Genomic DNA, 15,151 nt, shown 5'->3' on the forward strand with positions numbered 1-15,151 from the left:
GAGAAGTTGGGGCACGACCAGAGCTTGGAGAAAAGAGGTTTTTTTTACCATTGGAGAAGAATTAGAAGTTTGGGAAAAGGAAGAAGAAGACAAAGGCCGAATTGGAGTTTGTCGACAGATTTTCGATCTACATACAGTTTCCTTCTAAACTCTTCACCTTTTTTGTACAATTTTCATTATGAATAGCAGAAAATATTATGGGTTGTTTTGATTCTATTATGAACTAATATCTATTGCTAAGGCTATGATGTAGCCTCTCCATGACAATTCCAAATCCTATTTTTATGTGATCATAATTTTATGAGTCCTTTTGAGTTTACATCATTGTGTTTAGTGCTCTCAATTATCTAGCCAATATTTGAGTGATGTGTTGTGCATGCTAATTCGAGAGATGATGCATGCAATTTAACTTCGTTTGATGTATGCCATGAATTGAATGAAAAACAGGAATGTGCCAACGTGATTTGTGCAGCTTATATGAGAAATTTTGTTAATCTTAATGGGCTCAAATGCTCTTAAGTCCGCATAGACATATCACGGATTATTGTATGTTGGGTGGTTCTAATTCTACTCGAGAGAGGGTCTTAAAAAAGTTTGAATTTCTCGCTGTCATATAGGACTATAATTGACTGATCGCATGGTTAGGATTTGGGATTGGATTGGTTAGGTGAGTCGGATGCCTTAGTATTTTTCTCTTAGAGTGAAAGCTTATTCTCTTTAAGTGTTCGGTCAAATCTTCAGTTGTTGAATTACTTTTAGTTTTTTTTTTATTTTTCAAATCCAAAATCCCTCACTTTTACTGATTCCAAATAATTTAGAACTAGAACAATCTCAATAGTTACTAGGTAAGTAGTCCTCGTGGGTTCGACATCTTTCTTTATCACTATATTACTTATTACGATTTCGTGCACTTGCGAATTTTCAAAAGAAGTTTTTGGCGCCGTTGCCGGGGACTATTTACTCTCTATTACTTTTGATACCAACTAGTTCTAAGTTAATTTGAATTTTCTTTATTGTAGTAAAAAAAAAAATCGTGTTTCTATTTATCTTTTCAGGTTTCCCGACTTGTGTATGAGACGTTCTCGAAGCTTGGATTTAGTACCTTTTGACCCTGAAATTGAACGCACCTTTCATCGTTTGAACAAGGAGAAGAAGAAGGATTCCACAACCGAGAACGAAACAATGGGTGATCAACTTGAAAACAGGACTTTGGGAGATTATGTTGTTCCCTTGGTCACTAGAGCTACGTCTAGCATTAGACGGCCTGCCATTCAAGCCAATAACTTTGAGATAAAACAAGCTATTCTTCAAATGGTGGTCGGAACGGTACAATTCAGCGGCATGCCAAATGATGATCCAAATGCTCACATAGCTAATTTCTTAGAGTTATGTGACACTTTTAAACATAACGGAGTTTCTGATGATGCTATTAGATTAAGGCTCTTTCCATTCTCCCTTCGAGACAAAGCAAAGGCATGGTTAAACTCACTTCTACCGTTAACCATAACTACATGGGATGATTTGGCCAAAAAGTTTCTAGCAAAGTTCTTTCCCCAAGCCAAAACCGTGAAGATGCGAAACGATATCACCACTTTTGTCCAATTTGATATGGAGTCGCTGTACGAAGCTTGGGAGAGGTATAAAGAATTGCTTAGAAAGTGCCCGCATCATGGACTTCCTGTTTGGATTCAAGTGCAAACCTTCTACAATGGGTTGCAGCCTACAACGCGTACAACAATTGATGCTGCAGCAGGAGGGACTTTGATGAAGAAATCACCAGAGGAAGCATATGAGTTGGTAGAGGAAATGGCAACCAACAATTACCAATGGCCTGCGGATCGAGTGACATCTAAAAAAATCCAGGGAGTTCACGAAATTGATTCTTTTTCTGCTTTAGCTGCTCAAGTTGCAACTTTATCTAAGAAATTAGACAATATCAATGTGAGTGCCATTCAACCTACTAATGCAATTTGTGAATTTTATGCAGGAAATCATATGGGGGTAGACTGTCAAGTGGGAAATCCATTTGCCAACAATAGTTCAGACCAAGCAAACTTTGTGTCGAATTACCAACGCCAAAACAATCCTTATTCCAACACTTACAATCCAGGATGGCGAAACCACCCAAATTTTTCATGGAGTAACTCCCAAAATATTTCTAAGCCTCCACCGGGTTTTCAAAATCAACAAGAAGAGAAGAAGTTGAATATGGAGGAGGTAATGGTACAATTTATGGCCAAAGTGGATGCTAGATTTCAAGATCATGACATTGCCCTAAAGAACAAAGAGAACACTATGCGGAGCATTGAAAGGACAGTTGGTCAATTGGCAACATTAATGTCTGAAAGGTCTCAAGGATCACTTCCAAGCACCACAGAAAAGAACCCGAAAGAGCAAATAAAGGCCATTACTTTAAGAAGTGGAAAGGAGCTTAATTTACAAGAGAAAGAGAAAAATTCTAAAAAAGAAGGCCGAGGTATTGAGACTGCTGCACCCACACCCAAGTCTGCTTCGCCGCCCCCTGTTCCGAGCCAAACAGTGAAAAACTCGAAAAATCCTCCCGTTTTTTCTTCTCATATTTCTCCTTATGTTCCTCCTATACCTTTTCCTCAAAGACTTCAAAAAAATAAGCTAGATAAGCAATTTTCTAAATTCCTGGATGTTTTTAAAAAATTGCATATTAACATTCCTTTTGCAGATGCTTTGGAACAAATGCCTAGCTATGCGAAATTCCTGAAGGAGATTCTATCAAAAAAGAAGAAATTAGAAGAGCATGAGACCATGATGTTAACTTCAGAGTGCACTGCCGTTTTACAAAATAAGTTGCCACCAAAGCTTAAAGATCCAGGGAGTTTTACTATTCCTTGCACCATTGGAAACTCCTATTTTGGAAAAGCTTTATGAGATTTAGGTGCTAGCATAAATCTGATGCCTTTTTCTATTTTCAGGCAATTAGGGATAGGAAAGATCAAGGACACTACTGTTTCACTTCAATTGGTGGACCGGTCCATTAAATGACCAAGAGGCATAGTGGAGGACGTTCTTGTTAAAGTGGACAAATTTATTTTTCCTGTAGATTTTATCATTTTAGATATGGAGGAAGATCGAGAAATCCCACTACTAGGTCAACCGTTCTTAGCCACAGGAAGAACTGTAATAGATGTGCAACAAGGGAAACTAATACTATGGGGGCAAGATGAACAAGTTACATTTGATGTGTTTGAAGCAATGAAATATCCGTCAACAACTGACACATGCTTCAACATAGACGTGATTGATGAACTTGTGGTAGAAAATTTTGAAGAGAGTCATCCTGACGAACCACTTGAGGCATGTCTTGTTCAATCAGGCACTACCGATTCCGACAATTCCAAAATAAGCAATTGTGTACACTACTTGGAAGCATCTCAGCCTTACTTGCCAAAAGGGAAGCTGGAATACTTAACATTGGGCTAAAGCACTACGCCACAAAAGCCATCCATTATTGAGACCCCTTCTTTAGAACTGAAACCTCTTCCTTCTCATCTTAAATATGCTTATTTACATGATTCTTCTTTACCTGTAATAATTTCTTCATCTTTGACAGGTCTTGAAGAAGAGAAGTTACTTCGAGTTTTAAGAGCACACAAGAAAGCTTTAGGATGGACAATAGCCGATGTTAAGGGAATAAGCCCTTCACTTTGCATGCACAAGATTTTAATGGAAGAGAGCTATAAGCCTACAGTGCAGCCACAAAGGAGACTTAATCCGAACTTGCAAGAAGTTGTAAAAAAAGAAGTTCTCAAATTGTTGGATGCTGGAATTATTTACCCTATTTCTGATAGCCCATGGGTAAGTCTAGTGCAAGTAGTGCCCAAGAAGGGAGGAGTGACGGTGGTAGAGAATAAAAATAATGAACTCATTCCAACAAGAACAGTCACGGGTTGGAGAGTGTGCATAGACTACCGCAAGCTCAACGATGCCACACGAAAAGATCACTTTCCGCTTCCTTTCATTGATCAAATGTTGGAACGGCTCGCTGGTCATGCTTATTATTGTTTTCTAGATGGATACTCGGGGTACAATCAAATCCCAATTTCACCAGAGGATCAAGAAAAAGCACTTTCACTTGCCCGTATGGAACATTTGCCTATCGAAGGATTGCCCTTTGGTTTGTGCAATGCACCGGCCACATTTCAACGATGCATGATGGCCATTTTTTTGGATATGGTGGAAAAATTTATTGAAATTTTTATGGATGATTTTTCTGTCTTTGGTTCTTCATTTGATAATTGTTTGAATAACTTATCTTTAGTTCTACAAAGATGTGAAGAAACTAATCTTGTATTTAATTGGGAAAAATGTCATTTTATGGTGCATGAAGGAATCGTACTTGGGCACAAAAATTCTGCCAAGGGAATTGAAGTAGATCGAGCCAAAGTAGAGGTCATCGAAAAATTACCTCCACCTAGCACGGTCAAGGGCGTGAGAAGTTTCTTGGGACATGCGGGGTTTTATCGTCGCTTTATTCAAGATTTTTCTAAAATTACTAAACCCCTTTGTTCTCTTTTGGTTAAAGATACTCCATTTAACTTTTCTAGTGAATGTTTGCAGGCATTTGAACTTTTGAAGAAGAAGCTAAGTTCAGCCCCAATAATATGTGCACCAGATTGGGCACTTCCATTTGAATTGATGTGTGATGCAAGTGATTATGCTATAGGAGCTGTGCTAGGACAAAGGAAGAACAAGGTTCTCCATGTTATATACTATGGGAGTCGTACCTTGACAGATGCCCAACTGAATTATGCTACTACGAAAAAAGAACTGCTAGCAGTTGTGTTTGCTTTTGATAAAGTTCGATCATATTTAATTGGGTCAAAAGTAATTGTTTACACTGATCATTCTGCTCTTAAATACTTGTTAGCTAAAAAGGAGGCTAAACCAAGGTTACTTAGGTGGATTTTACTCCTACAAGAATTTGATTTGGAGATCAAAGACAAAAAGGGAACTGAGAATCAAGTAGCCGATCATCTCTCTAGCCTAGAGCACACAACTCGGAGGCAGCCCCACTTTCCCCAATAAATGAGGTATTTCCAGATGAACAACTTTTTGCTTTGTCTCTAACACAAGTTCCTTGGTATGCAGATTATGTAAACTACTTGGTAAGTAATGTGATCAATCCGGATTTTACATACCAACAAAAATAGAAATTCTTTTCTGAGGTCAAGCACTACTATTGGGAGGAACCTTTTCTCTACAAGCATTGTAGCGATCAAATGATAAGGAGATGTGTACCCGAGGAGGAGATGGAGTCGATCCTAACACATTGCCATTCATTAGAGGTTGGCGGGCACCATGGAGTGAACAGAACGGTAGCTAAAGTGCTACAATCAGGTTTTTACTGGCCCACTATTTTTAAAGACGCTCATGCTTTTGTTTCTCCTTGTGATAAATGTCAAAGGAGTGGTAATATTTCCTGGAAAAATGAAATGCCATTGAATAATATATACTTGTCGTTGAGCTATTTGACATTTGGGGAATAGATTTTATGGGCCCTTCCCTCCTTCTTTCTCTAATCAATACATTTTAGTAGCTGTAGATTATGTATCCAAATGGGCAGAGGCCGTGGCCCTCCCTACAAATGATGCTAAAGTTGTGGTGAATTTTTTGAGAAAGCAGATATTCACTAGGTTTGGAACTCCAAGGGCAATAATTAGCGATGAGGGAAAACATTTTTGCAACCGGCAATTTGAGGCACTCTTGAGCAAATATGGTTTTACACACAAGGTTGCACTTGCATATCATCCTCAAACTAGTGGGCAAGTAGAAATTTCCAATCGAGAGCTGAAACGAATATTGGAGAAAACCGTGAGCACTTCAAGGAAAGATTGGTCCCAAAAATTAGACGATGCACTATGGGCATACCGGACAGCCTTCAAAACTCCTATTGGTATGTCCCCCTATCGTCTAGTTTTCGGGAAAGCATGTCACTTACCGATGGAGTTGGAACACAAAGCCTATTGGGCTATCAAGATTCTTAATTTTGACCTGAAAGCAGCAGGTGAGAAGAGGATATTACAACTCAACGAGATGGATGAGTTTCGGCATGAAGCCTATGAGAATGCTCGTATATACAAGGAGAGAACCAAGAAATGGCATGATAAACACATTTTCAACAGACACTTTGAAGTTGGCCAAAAAGTTCTACTTTATAATTCCAGACTCCGCCTCTTTCCCGGAATATTAAGATCCCGATGGTCCGGACCATTCATAGTCACAAGAGTTTTCCCATATGGTGCCATTGAGGTTTCTAATGACTCAAATAGCACGTTCAAAGTTAACTGTCAACGTCTAAAGCCCTACTTTGAAGGAGATTTCAACAAGCACAAAATCTCCATTGATTTTCAAGATCGATGATTCAAAGAACGCATCAAGCTTAAAGACCATTGCACTCATGCAACCTTTTCAGGGAAGTTTACTTTTCGTCTTTTTAATTCTTCACATTGGGGACAATGTGTTCTTTAAGTTTGGGGGTAGGGGTTATTTAATTTGGTTTATTTCAGAGTACTTATTTATTTTTGAGTTTAAAAAAAAACAAACAAAAAAACAATAGTTTTGGATGCTTGATTTGGACTTCTGACGTGGTTGTTGGTTCTTAATTAGTGCTAGTTTGATTGTTGCTCAAGTTGGAGTCTTGATATGATTTCATTGATAGAATTAAACTCGTGAACAAAGGTATTGATGGGAGCCACTTAACTGGTTTGTATCACCTATGCTTGGATAGTGACTAATCACTTTGGTACATGCCTTCGTACGAGCACTATCACACTTAGAGATGAAATTAACCTCGAGGATTGTACATATATTTTTGATGTCTCAGTATGAGTCAGATGTCTTATTAGAATGCCAAATGCCCGTATCAGTCAAAAAAAAAAAAAAATCAAACACACTCAAAAAAAGAAAAAGAAAAAGAAAAAGAAAAGAATAAATGCATGCTTTTTTCTGGCTTTTCACTTAGTAACCGGGCCTCTTGCCTCAGTAAGCAGTGAGTGTTTGTGTCAAACGGTGGAGAGTTCCGAGATTGTCATGTGTGGTTAGCTTGGGTTCGTAGCCTTTTTGACTCGAGTAATTAAGTCCGTTGGGGTGTTCTCTACATCTAGTGCCCTAAAGCCATCTGTTTGGGTGTCACTGGCCTAAAGCTCGCTATAAGGGTCAATTAGAAAGCTTAAGGGACCACGGCATTGCACGACCACAAAAAGAAAAAAAAAAGTGTATTGGAATAAGGTATGGGGCTATAACTTTATTTGAGCATTTTGATGAATATTGAGGCATTGAAGGTGTGTGTATCGTTTTCAAGGTTATTGAACATCTTTGTGTGGTTTTTAAGTTTACACGCATGCCTTGTGATTTTTTTCTATCTAAATATATGTGAGAGGAATTGATTTTGTGCTAATTTAGAGTAGAATGTTCATTTGTTTAACTTTGTTAATGAACGAAGTATCTTGCTTCTATCTTGAGTTATACTCTCACTAGTTACTTTGAAATGCCATTGAGTATGTTTGGGGGTTCTAATCAAGTGTCATTTTACTAGGAATTTTGTGGGTATATTCACGGCAAACCCTCACGAGACTACAACTCGTCCACTAGGACAACCTAGGGGATTAAAGGCTTGTTGCATACGCTAAATGCAATCGGACTCCTCCGAAAAAGGATAATATTTTTTTTTCTAGTTATTTGTTCTATTTATTTCTTTTTGCTCGAGGACTAGCAAATCTTAAGTTTGGGGGTATTTAATGTACTTAATTTCTATGCAAGTTTCGGCATACTTTTATTCTTAATTTTATGTTAGTTTGTGTTTAATTGTCTTATTTATTAGAGTTTTTATTTACTTTATTTATTTTTGTTCAGGAATAAAAACATTGAAGGCTTGATGGGAATTGAGGAGGAAACCATCCTTTTTGAATGAACAAAGATTGCCTTCTTCAAAAGATTAGGAAACACTTGATCTTTTCTCGGATTTCCTGAAGTTCCCTTCCGTAATCGGAGCATATCTTTGGCTAGAGAAATCCAATAAGGGCGATCTTGGTGTCTACGGAAAGCTAAGAGAGAATCCTACAACTTTCGTGTTGAAGACTTTCCAAAAATCGAAGAATAATATGGCGAAATTTGGGGATCAAGTCAGAGGACGAAAATTGCCTAATTGAGAATCCTGTTTTGGGAAATAAAGAGAGTTGTTTATAAGGAAGATAGGAGAGAAGTTGGGGCACGACCAGAGCTTGGAGAAAAGAGTTTTTTTTTACCATTGGAGAAGAATTAGAAGTTTGGGAAAAGGAAGAAGAAGACAAAGGCCGAATTGGAGTTTGTCGACAGATTTTTGATCTACATACAGTTCCTTCTGAAATCTTCACCTTTTTTGTACAATTTTCATTATGAATAGCAGAAATATTATGGGTTGTTTTGATTCTATTATGAAGTAATATCTATTGCTAAGGCTACGATGTAGCCTCTCCATGACAATTCCAAATCCTATTTTTATGTGATCATAATTTTATCAGTCCTTTTGAGATGCTCAAATGTTGTGTTCCTAGCTCCGTAGAGTTCGAGCAGTTAGGGTTTTCAGACTGCATGATCTGGAATCAAAGAGGGCTAGCAGGATCGAAGGTGGCCTTCTGCTTCCTACGGATTTCGTTAGAGTCAAGGGCTTTAGACCCTAGCCCCTCCGCTAAGAGAATCGTACCATCTGCCATGGATTTCGTTTGGGATTGAATTTGAGGGGATTTTGAGAGATCGGAGATCTGTTGTCTTCTCCGAACTTCATTAGAGTCTAAAGCTTCAAGACCCAACCCATCTGCGATAGAGATTGAACCATCGGCCATGAATCACTGCTTGAATCAGACGAAAAACACAAGGTGTAGCTCAATCACCCCAAATCTCCCAAATCGCCATTTTTCCTCCTGCAATATCTTTTGTGGTGATTGGTAGTTGACTAAGAGTGGGTTGTTTTCGGTCGAGCATTGGGAATTAGGTTGAAGGAGTAGTAGTCCGGGCAACTTGGGCATAGTGTGCAAGGTTGGGCTCCCTGTCGGATACCGTCATCTCCAGTTCGAGCCTCTTTTCGGTGCATGTTCCTCTGTAGTAGCTATTCAGCCTTCCCTCGATGTCGAGTTGCTATGTTATTGCTTCTCCTTAGTGATGGTTCCTTAACTGGTCGTTTTTCAACCATGACTATTTAATTTATTTCCTAGCCTGGCAGGATGTGCCAGACAGTATGTTGCTATCATTATCTGTAATTACTTGCAATTCTTCGCATATTTTGTATCATCCTGTATCCTACCCCCATTACTCTATCGTACTTCACAGACGGGCAGTGCAATGGGGCAGGATACTAATCCACATTGCATATTGTTATGCTACGTTACTCTACTTTACTCTCCATGCGAGTTTTGCATGGGTTATCTCACTTTTTTCACTCTTCTTTTGTTTTCCTTCTGGGGTATGCCCCTCGTAGGTTGTACATTCGATTAACCTTTTTAATTTCAAGCTAAATTACCCCAGAGAGAGAGAGAGAGAGTTGACATATAGTGTAGAGTTTGACTGTGACAATTTTACACTACAATAAAGTTTGTCCATGGCGAAGAAATCATGAAATTGGTCGCCAAAGGGTAGTATGTAGTGACAAAATCATCAAATTCGGTGCCATAGCCCAAAGGGGTAGCTTTTTGGCGCGGAAATCAAAAATTCGACGCCATAGGGGCATCTATTAGCAATAAATTCAGTATTTATCGCCATAGGGGTAGCTTTTAGCGAGGAAATTTTAGAATTCGTCGCCTTTTGACTAATTATTATTTTTACTTATAAATATTCAGATTATTTAGCATAAAAAATATATATAATTATATATTACATAAAATATACGTAGATTAATTAAAAATTAATCATAAAAAGGTAATATATATTAAATTTAGGAGTATGAGTTACAAATTGTTATGTGGGCTGTTCAGCCTTCCCTCGTTGTCGAGTTGCTATGTTACTGTTTTTCCTCAGTGATGGTTCCTTAACTGGTTGTTTTCCGACAGTGACTATTTACTTTATTTCCTAACCCGGCAGGATGTGTCAGGCAGTAGGTAGCTATCATCATCTGTAAATACTTGCATTTTCTTTGCATATTTTGTATCATCCTGTATCCAACCCCTGTTACTCTATCGTTCTTCACAGACTGACAGTGCAATGGGGGCAGGATACCAATCCATATTGCATATTGTTATGTTACATTACTCTACTTTATTCTCCATACGGGTTGTGCATGGGTTATCTCACTTTTTTCACTCTTTTTTTCTTTATTTTCTTTTCCTCCTGGGGTATGTCCCTTGTAGACTATACATTCGATTAACCTTTTTAAATTTCAAGCTAAATTACCCCAAAAAAAAAAAAATTTGTTATGTGGATCAGTAGGTAGAGGTTGTGGAATGGTTACCCAAGGTCACGAGTTCAAGTGGTGGTAACCACAAAGCACAAATATTTTTTTTTGTTTGGCATTTAGCAACGAAAAAATTTGTGGGCAATGAGAATGTATTGGCAATGAATTTTTTTTCGTCGCCAATAGGAACAATTAAAATGAAAAAAATCGTCGCCGATGAAACCATCAACGACGGAAAAAATATTTTTGTCGCCATGAGTCTCTAACGATGAGGATAAGACGATGAATGGGCGCGACGATTTTTTTCATCAACAATGCTTATGGCGACGAAAATGAGCTAATTGGCGACAAATTTTTTTTTTTTGGTCGCCATAGACCAACTTTGTTGTAGTGATTAACATAAAAGGAGCAAAGTGTATAGGGTCTACAATGACATGTCAAAACTCATTTTCTACCACATACTATGGTAGGGTTTGAGACATTGTGTTGTAGAAAAGGGGCCAATGGACCCCAAGGTCACTGAATAATCAACCAAAGTTGGGAACATTTTGACATGTGGATCAAGTCTTGTATGGTTGAGCTTAGGTCCAAATTAGGCTTTCCATTCTCACCCTCAAGACGTCGATCAGAGAGGCGGATGAGTCGGTGCGAGATCACCCCATCCAAGTTTCAAAATTTCTTCATAATTACAATAGTTTTTGTTTCGAAAACTTTAAGTTATATAAGTTCCTCCACCCAACGTTTTTTAAAATTTAACACCCACCATCTAATAATATTTTTAAAAAGTAATTATCCACCACATAAGGTTGTAGGCGTCTATAAATAATCTAACACTAGGTTCTATATTTGGCCTTTTGAAATAAATATGAATGCTAAACGCAAGTACGATTCAAGAGGATTTGGCAGCCCAGCAATTTCTATACCAATCCACAGAGTTGCGGGGAACCTCACTGCTTCAATTGGGCTATGTTAAGCTACACTTTCCACCATATTATCGACCAGAATTGAATTCCGACTGCATTTGGGATCGAGCTCAGATAAGTCAATAGTGCATAGCTAGAATGAATGACCCCGTGTTTGTAGTGATATCGATTGATTGCTAATATTTACGAAAACTTGTTTGGTACAGTGTCTTTATAGTTTAAATATCTGACCATTAACATTGTCTGCCATACCTTTAAATTTTTTGTTGTAAAATAATATTTGCCCCTGTACCACTAAAAACTTGTCTGTCCTTGCTCAGGCCTCAGGCGACCATCCGAATCGATTGAGGTATGGAGTGAAAATCAACTAAAGAACCAAAAGATGAAAATTGCCTCGAGAGTAGGTAGAATTGCATGCTAACCCAAATGTGTAGGTGATTTATCTCAAATTCATTAAGGTATTTGATTTTTTTTCTTGTATGAAAAGAATACTTGTGTAAATACTTAAAAATTTGGGAGTTCAATGCCCACATTAGTAGACACGTGTATACATGAAATTCGATATCGTGAAAAATCTTGTTACTCACAGATAATTAGTCCTACACACGGTACTCCACATCTCTAGCATTATGGACATATTGGTGGAAATATTTCCAAACCAGCTACAAAACTCAAAAAATTTCAGTGTCATAATTGAAACATAAACTAACCGCACCTAGCTATTTTAAACCAAGCGGTTTATTTTGCTTCCAACCTCTAAATACACATGCATTTTTATATAAACTTTCCATTTGACCAAAAAAAAAAACATGCATTTTATACTCTCTTTTTTTGGGTAAATCATGCATTTTATACTTGTAGCAATTACAACATCTTCTTGTAAGAAAAATTACTATGGATACTTGTATACATGCATTTCTCACACTTAAAAAGAAACTCGCAAAAAATGATTAGTAAAGAAGAAGGAAAGAAAGAGCTTGGATCCTCCAACAAAATTAGTAACTTTTATTCCACCAAAGAACATGACTTGGGCTCTGCCCCTAGCTCACTGTAGCAACACAAGCTGGCACAACTTTGGTAACCCAAAACCCATCGGTAGGAATTAAGTTGTTATATATCAGAAAAAGCAGAAGTAAATCATGTAAACATAAAATCTAGTAGTGTAAGAAGGAATACAAAAACAAATACTACATCATGGAAAAAATTCACTGGCCTGGCCATTTGAATGGAAAAAGAAGAAGAACCCTTAAAAATGGTCAATTACGTACGTACAAACATCATTATTGTATTGTATTGTATTGTATTGTATACGGAGTATTAATTATTTAGTCATGGACAATGGAGTGAATCAGGATTGAGGCCTCCTCGGGTGGTCATAGTTTTAAATCGCGGTATCGGTTGCCGTCGCGGTATATTGGTATCGGGACGTATCGGTGATACGTCGTGGGAATCGGGTGTCACGGTCGTGAATTTTTAAAAATTATCAGCAACATGTATAAAACTTGAAAAATATACTTTTGCGGCTTTTGTTGGCTTACTTTTCTCTAGTCTCACATTGACAAGTTACAAAACTTCTATCTACTTTAAATGAATTTGCACTTTAGGGGGTTTGTGAATGAGGATTTCAGGAGAGGTCTCGCGCGCTCAGGAAAATGGGCGGCAATTTGGAAAATTAATTCGAAAACCAATTAACCGGGTGCGCGTCACGAGTTATTCGCGCAGGGGGGGTGCAAATCCGGGATTTGAGCCTCAGTTAAGCCCACATTTTGCTAAAATTCCAAAACTTTTTTTTTTCCCTTTTTTTCTTCCTGGAACGTCGTTTCCCCTGCCGTTTTATTTTTCCCTTTTTCCTTCTTCCCCCCGAATCGGCCGAACCGGTCCACGCAAATCCGGTACAGATCGATACATATCAGATATTGGCCGGTTCACCTGTGATTTCCAGTCTTCCCGTTATACCGGCCTATATCCGAACCGGAACCCTCAAATTCCGGTACGAACCGGCCGATATAGTTCGTACCGGCCGATATTTAAAACTATGCGGGTGGTGGAGCCATATCATCTGATCATGAAAATGTACAAACACGATTAAATTAGGGTTAGAATCAATCAATTCACGATCCAATTTGTTTCAGAATTCTGAAATTTAAAAGTGGCGACGAAAGCATATATATAGGAGTAATTACCTGGAAGTGTTTTCGGCAAGTGGGAAACAAGGGTCTCAATGATGCCCCCTCCTCCTCCGGCGCCGCCACCACCACCACCTCCTCCCTCCTCTTCTATTTTCACATCACTTACTCTCTCCTCGTTTTCATTTCCCTTGTCTTCTTCCCTTTGTCTTGCTTCACTTGGTTGAAAAAGGTTGGAGATGAGGTTGTCAACAATCCCACCACCACCATTTCCACCACCCAAATCCCCCTCCAATTTACACCCTCCCTTGCCACCACCCTCACGATCCATTCTGTCATCTTTAGCTTCATTATTTTCAGCTTCTCTATTTCTGGGGACCAACAAGTTAAAGATGAAATTAGTAATAATCCCCTTTTCTTCCTCTTTCCCTCCTTTATCTTTAGAAACTCTCTCTTTGCTGTCTCTGCTATCTTCCTTTCCTGCTATTTCTTCATCTCTCTTGCGTTTCTCTGTTTCATGGTGTCTTTGTTCTTGAAAAGCTAAAACGTCAGTCGAAGTCACACCTTCTTCCATATCTAGCGTGCGCACTCTCTCTCTCTCTCTCTCTCTCTCTCTCTCTCTCTCTCTCTCTCTCTCTCTCTCTCTCTCTCTGTGAATTGGGATTGATTTTAGAGCAAAGTCCACTTTGACCCATGTGGTTATCGCCATGTGCAGATACCCCTCTCATGATTTAAAAGTGAGCACATAACCTACACGTGGTTTCTAAAAATGAGCACATAGACCCTTTTCCGTCCATTTTAACTCCAAGTGATCTAAATTCTAAAATATAGTGCTTTCTTCAATAACAGTGATTTTAGTCTAAAATCATCAAGATACCTGTTGAAAGGTATAAAATATCAAGTTAGAGTTCAGCCAACTGTCTAAACCATTGATGCAATGGCATGACATGAAAACTTGGAGGGCCTATACTTTATGCAGTAATGGGAGCACACCAGACAAACGAGGTCATGTAAGCAGAACAAATGAGGCTGTGAAAAAACTTTCAAAGAAGAGAGCAAGTTCTTATAACACTCTTTCAGAACTATCACAATTATTAAGAAACAACTACAATTCCTAGAACAGATTGGAGAACTCTATGTGGTTACGCTCAACCCATAAAACAAGCACGCACTTAAGCTATTTCCATTTGCACATAACTTAAAACTATTACAAAGCAATCTCACCCCAAGGTGGTGGCGCAAACAAGCCTCTAATCTCTTCTGCGTGTAGACGAGGAACAAGTTCCATCAACAAACAATCATTCAACCAATTCAGTTGCTAACCTGGAACAAGGAAAATGCTCTATAGCAACCATGTGTCATCATTTTGGACTTAACCAATTAGGTCTATCTCAATAGCAATGATGTGTCACCAGGTTGGAAAATGAATCTAAACATAAACCAAATAATAGCTCAAAACATTATACTCCAAGTACTAGAACAGAAAGTCGAGTAGTTACGTTTTTGGCCAAACTCTCGAGGAACTCTATATTCTTCTCGATCGCCAGGCCTCGGGATTTTGCATTCTCTGCTGCGAACACGTACGAATATCTAGTTCATCATACTTTCTAAAACCGCATCAAAAAATGTGGAGGCTTCGGTTATTGCGTCGGTAACTTTATTGAGCCACCAATAACCGAGGTCTCATGCTGACACGATTTATGGAA

Source organism: Rhododendron vialii, chromosome 4a, assembly GCF_030253575.1.
Source record: "Rhododendron vialii isolate Sample 1 chromosome 4a, ASM3025357v1".
In the NCBI taxonomy this organism is placed as follows: Eukaryota; Viridiplantae; Streptophyta; class Magnoliopsida; order Ericales; family Ericaceae; genus Rhododendron; species Rhododendron vialii.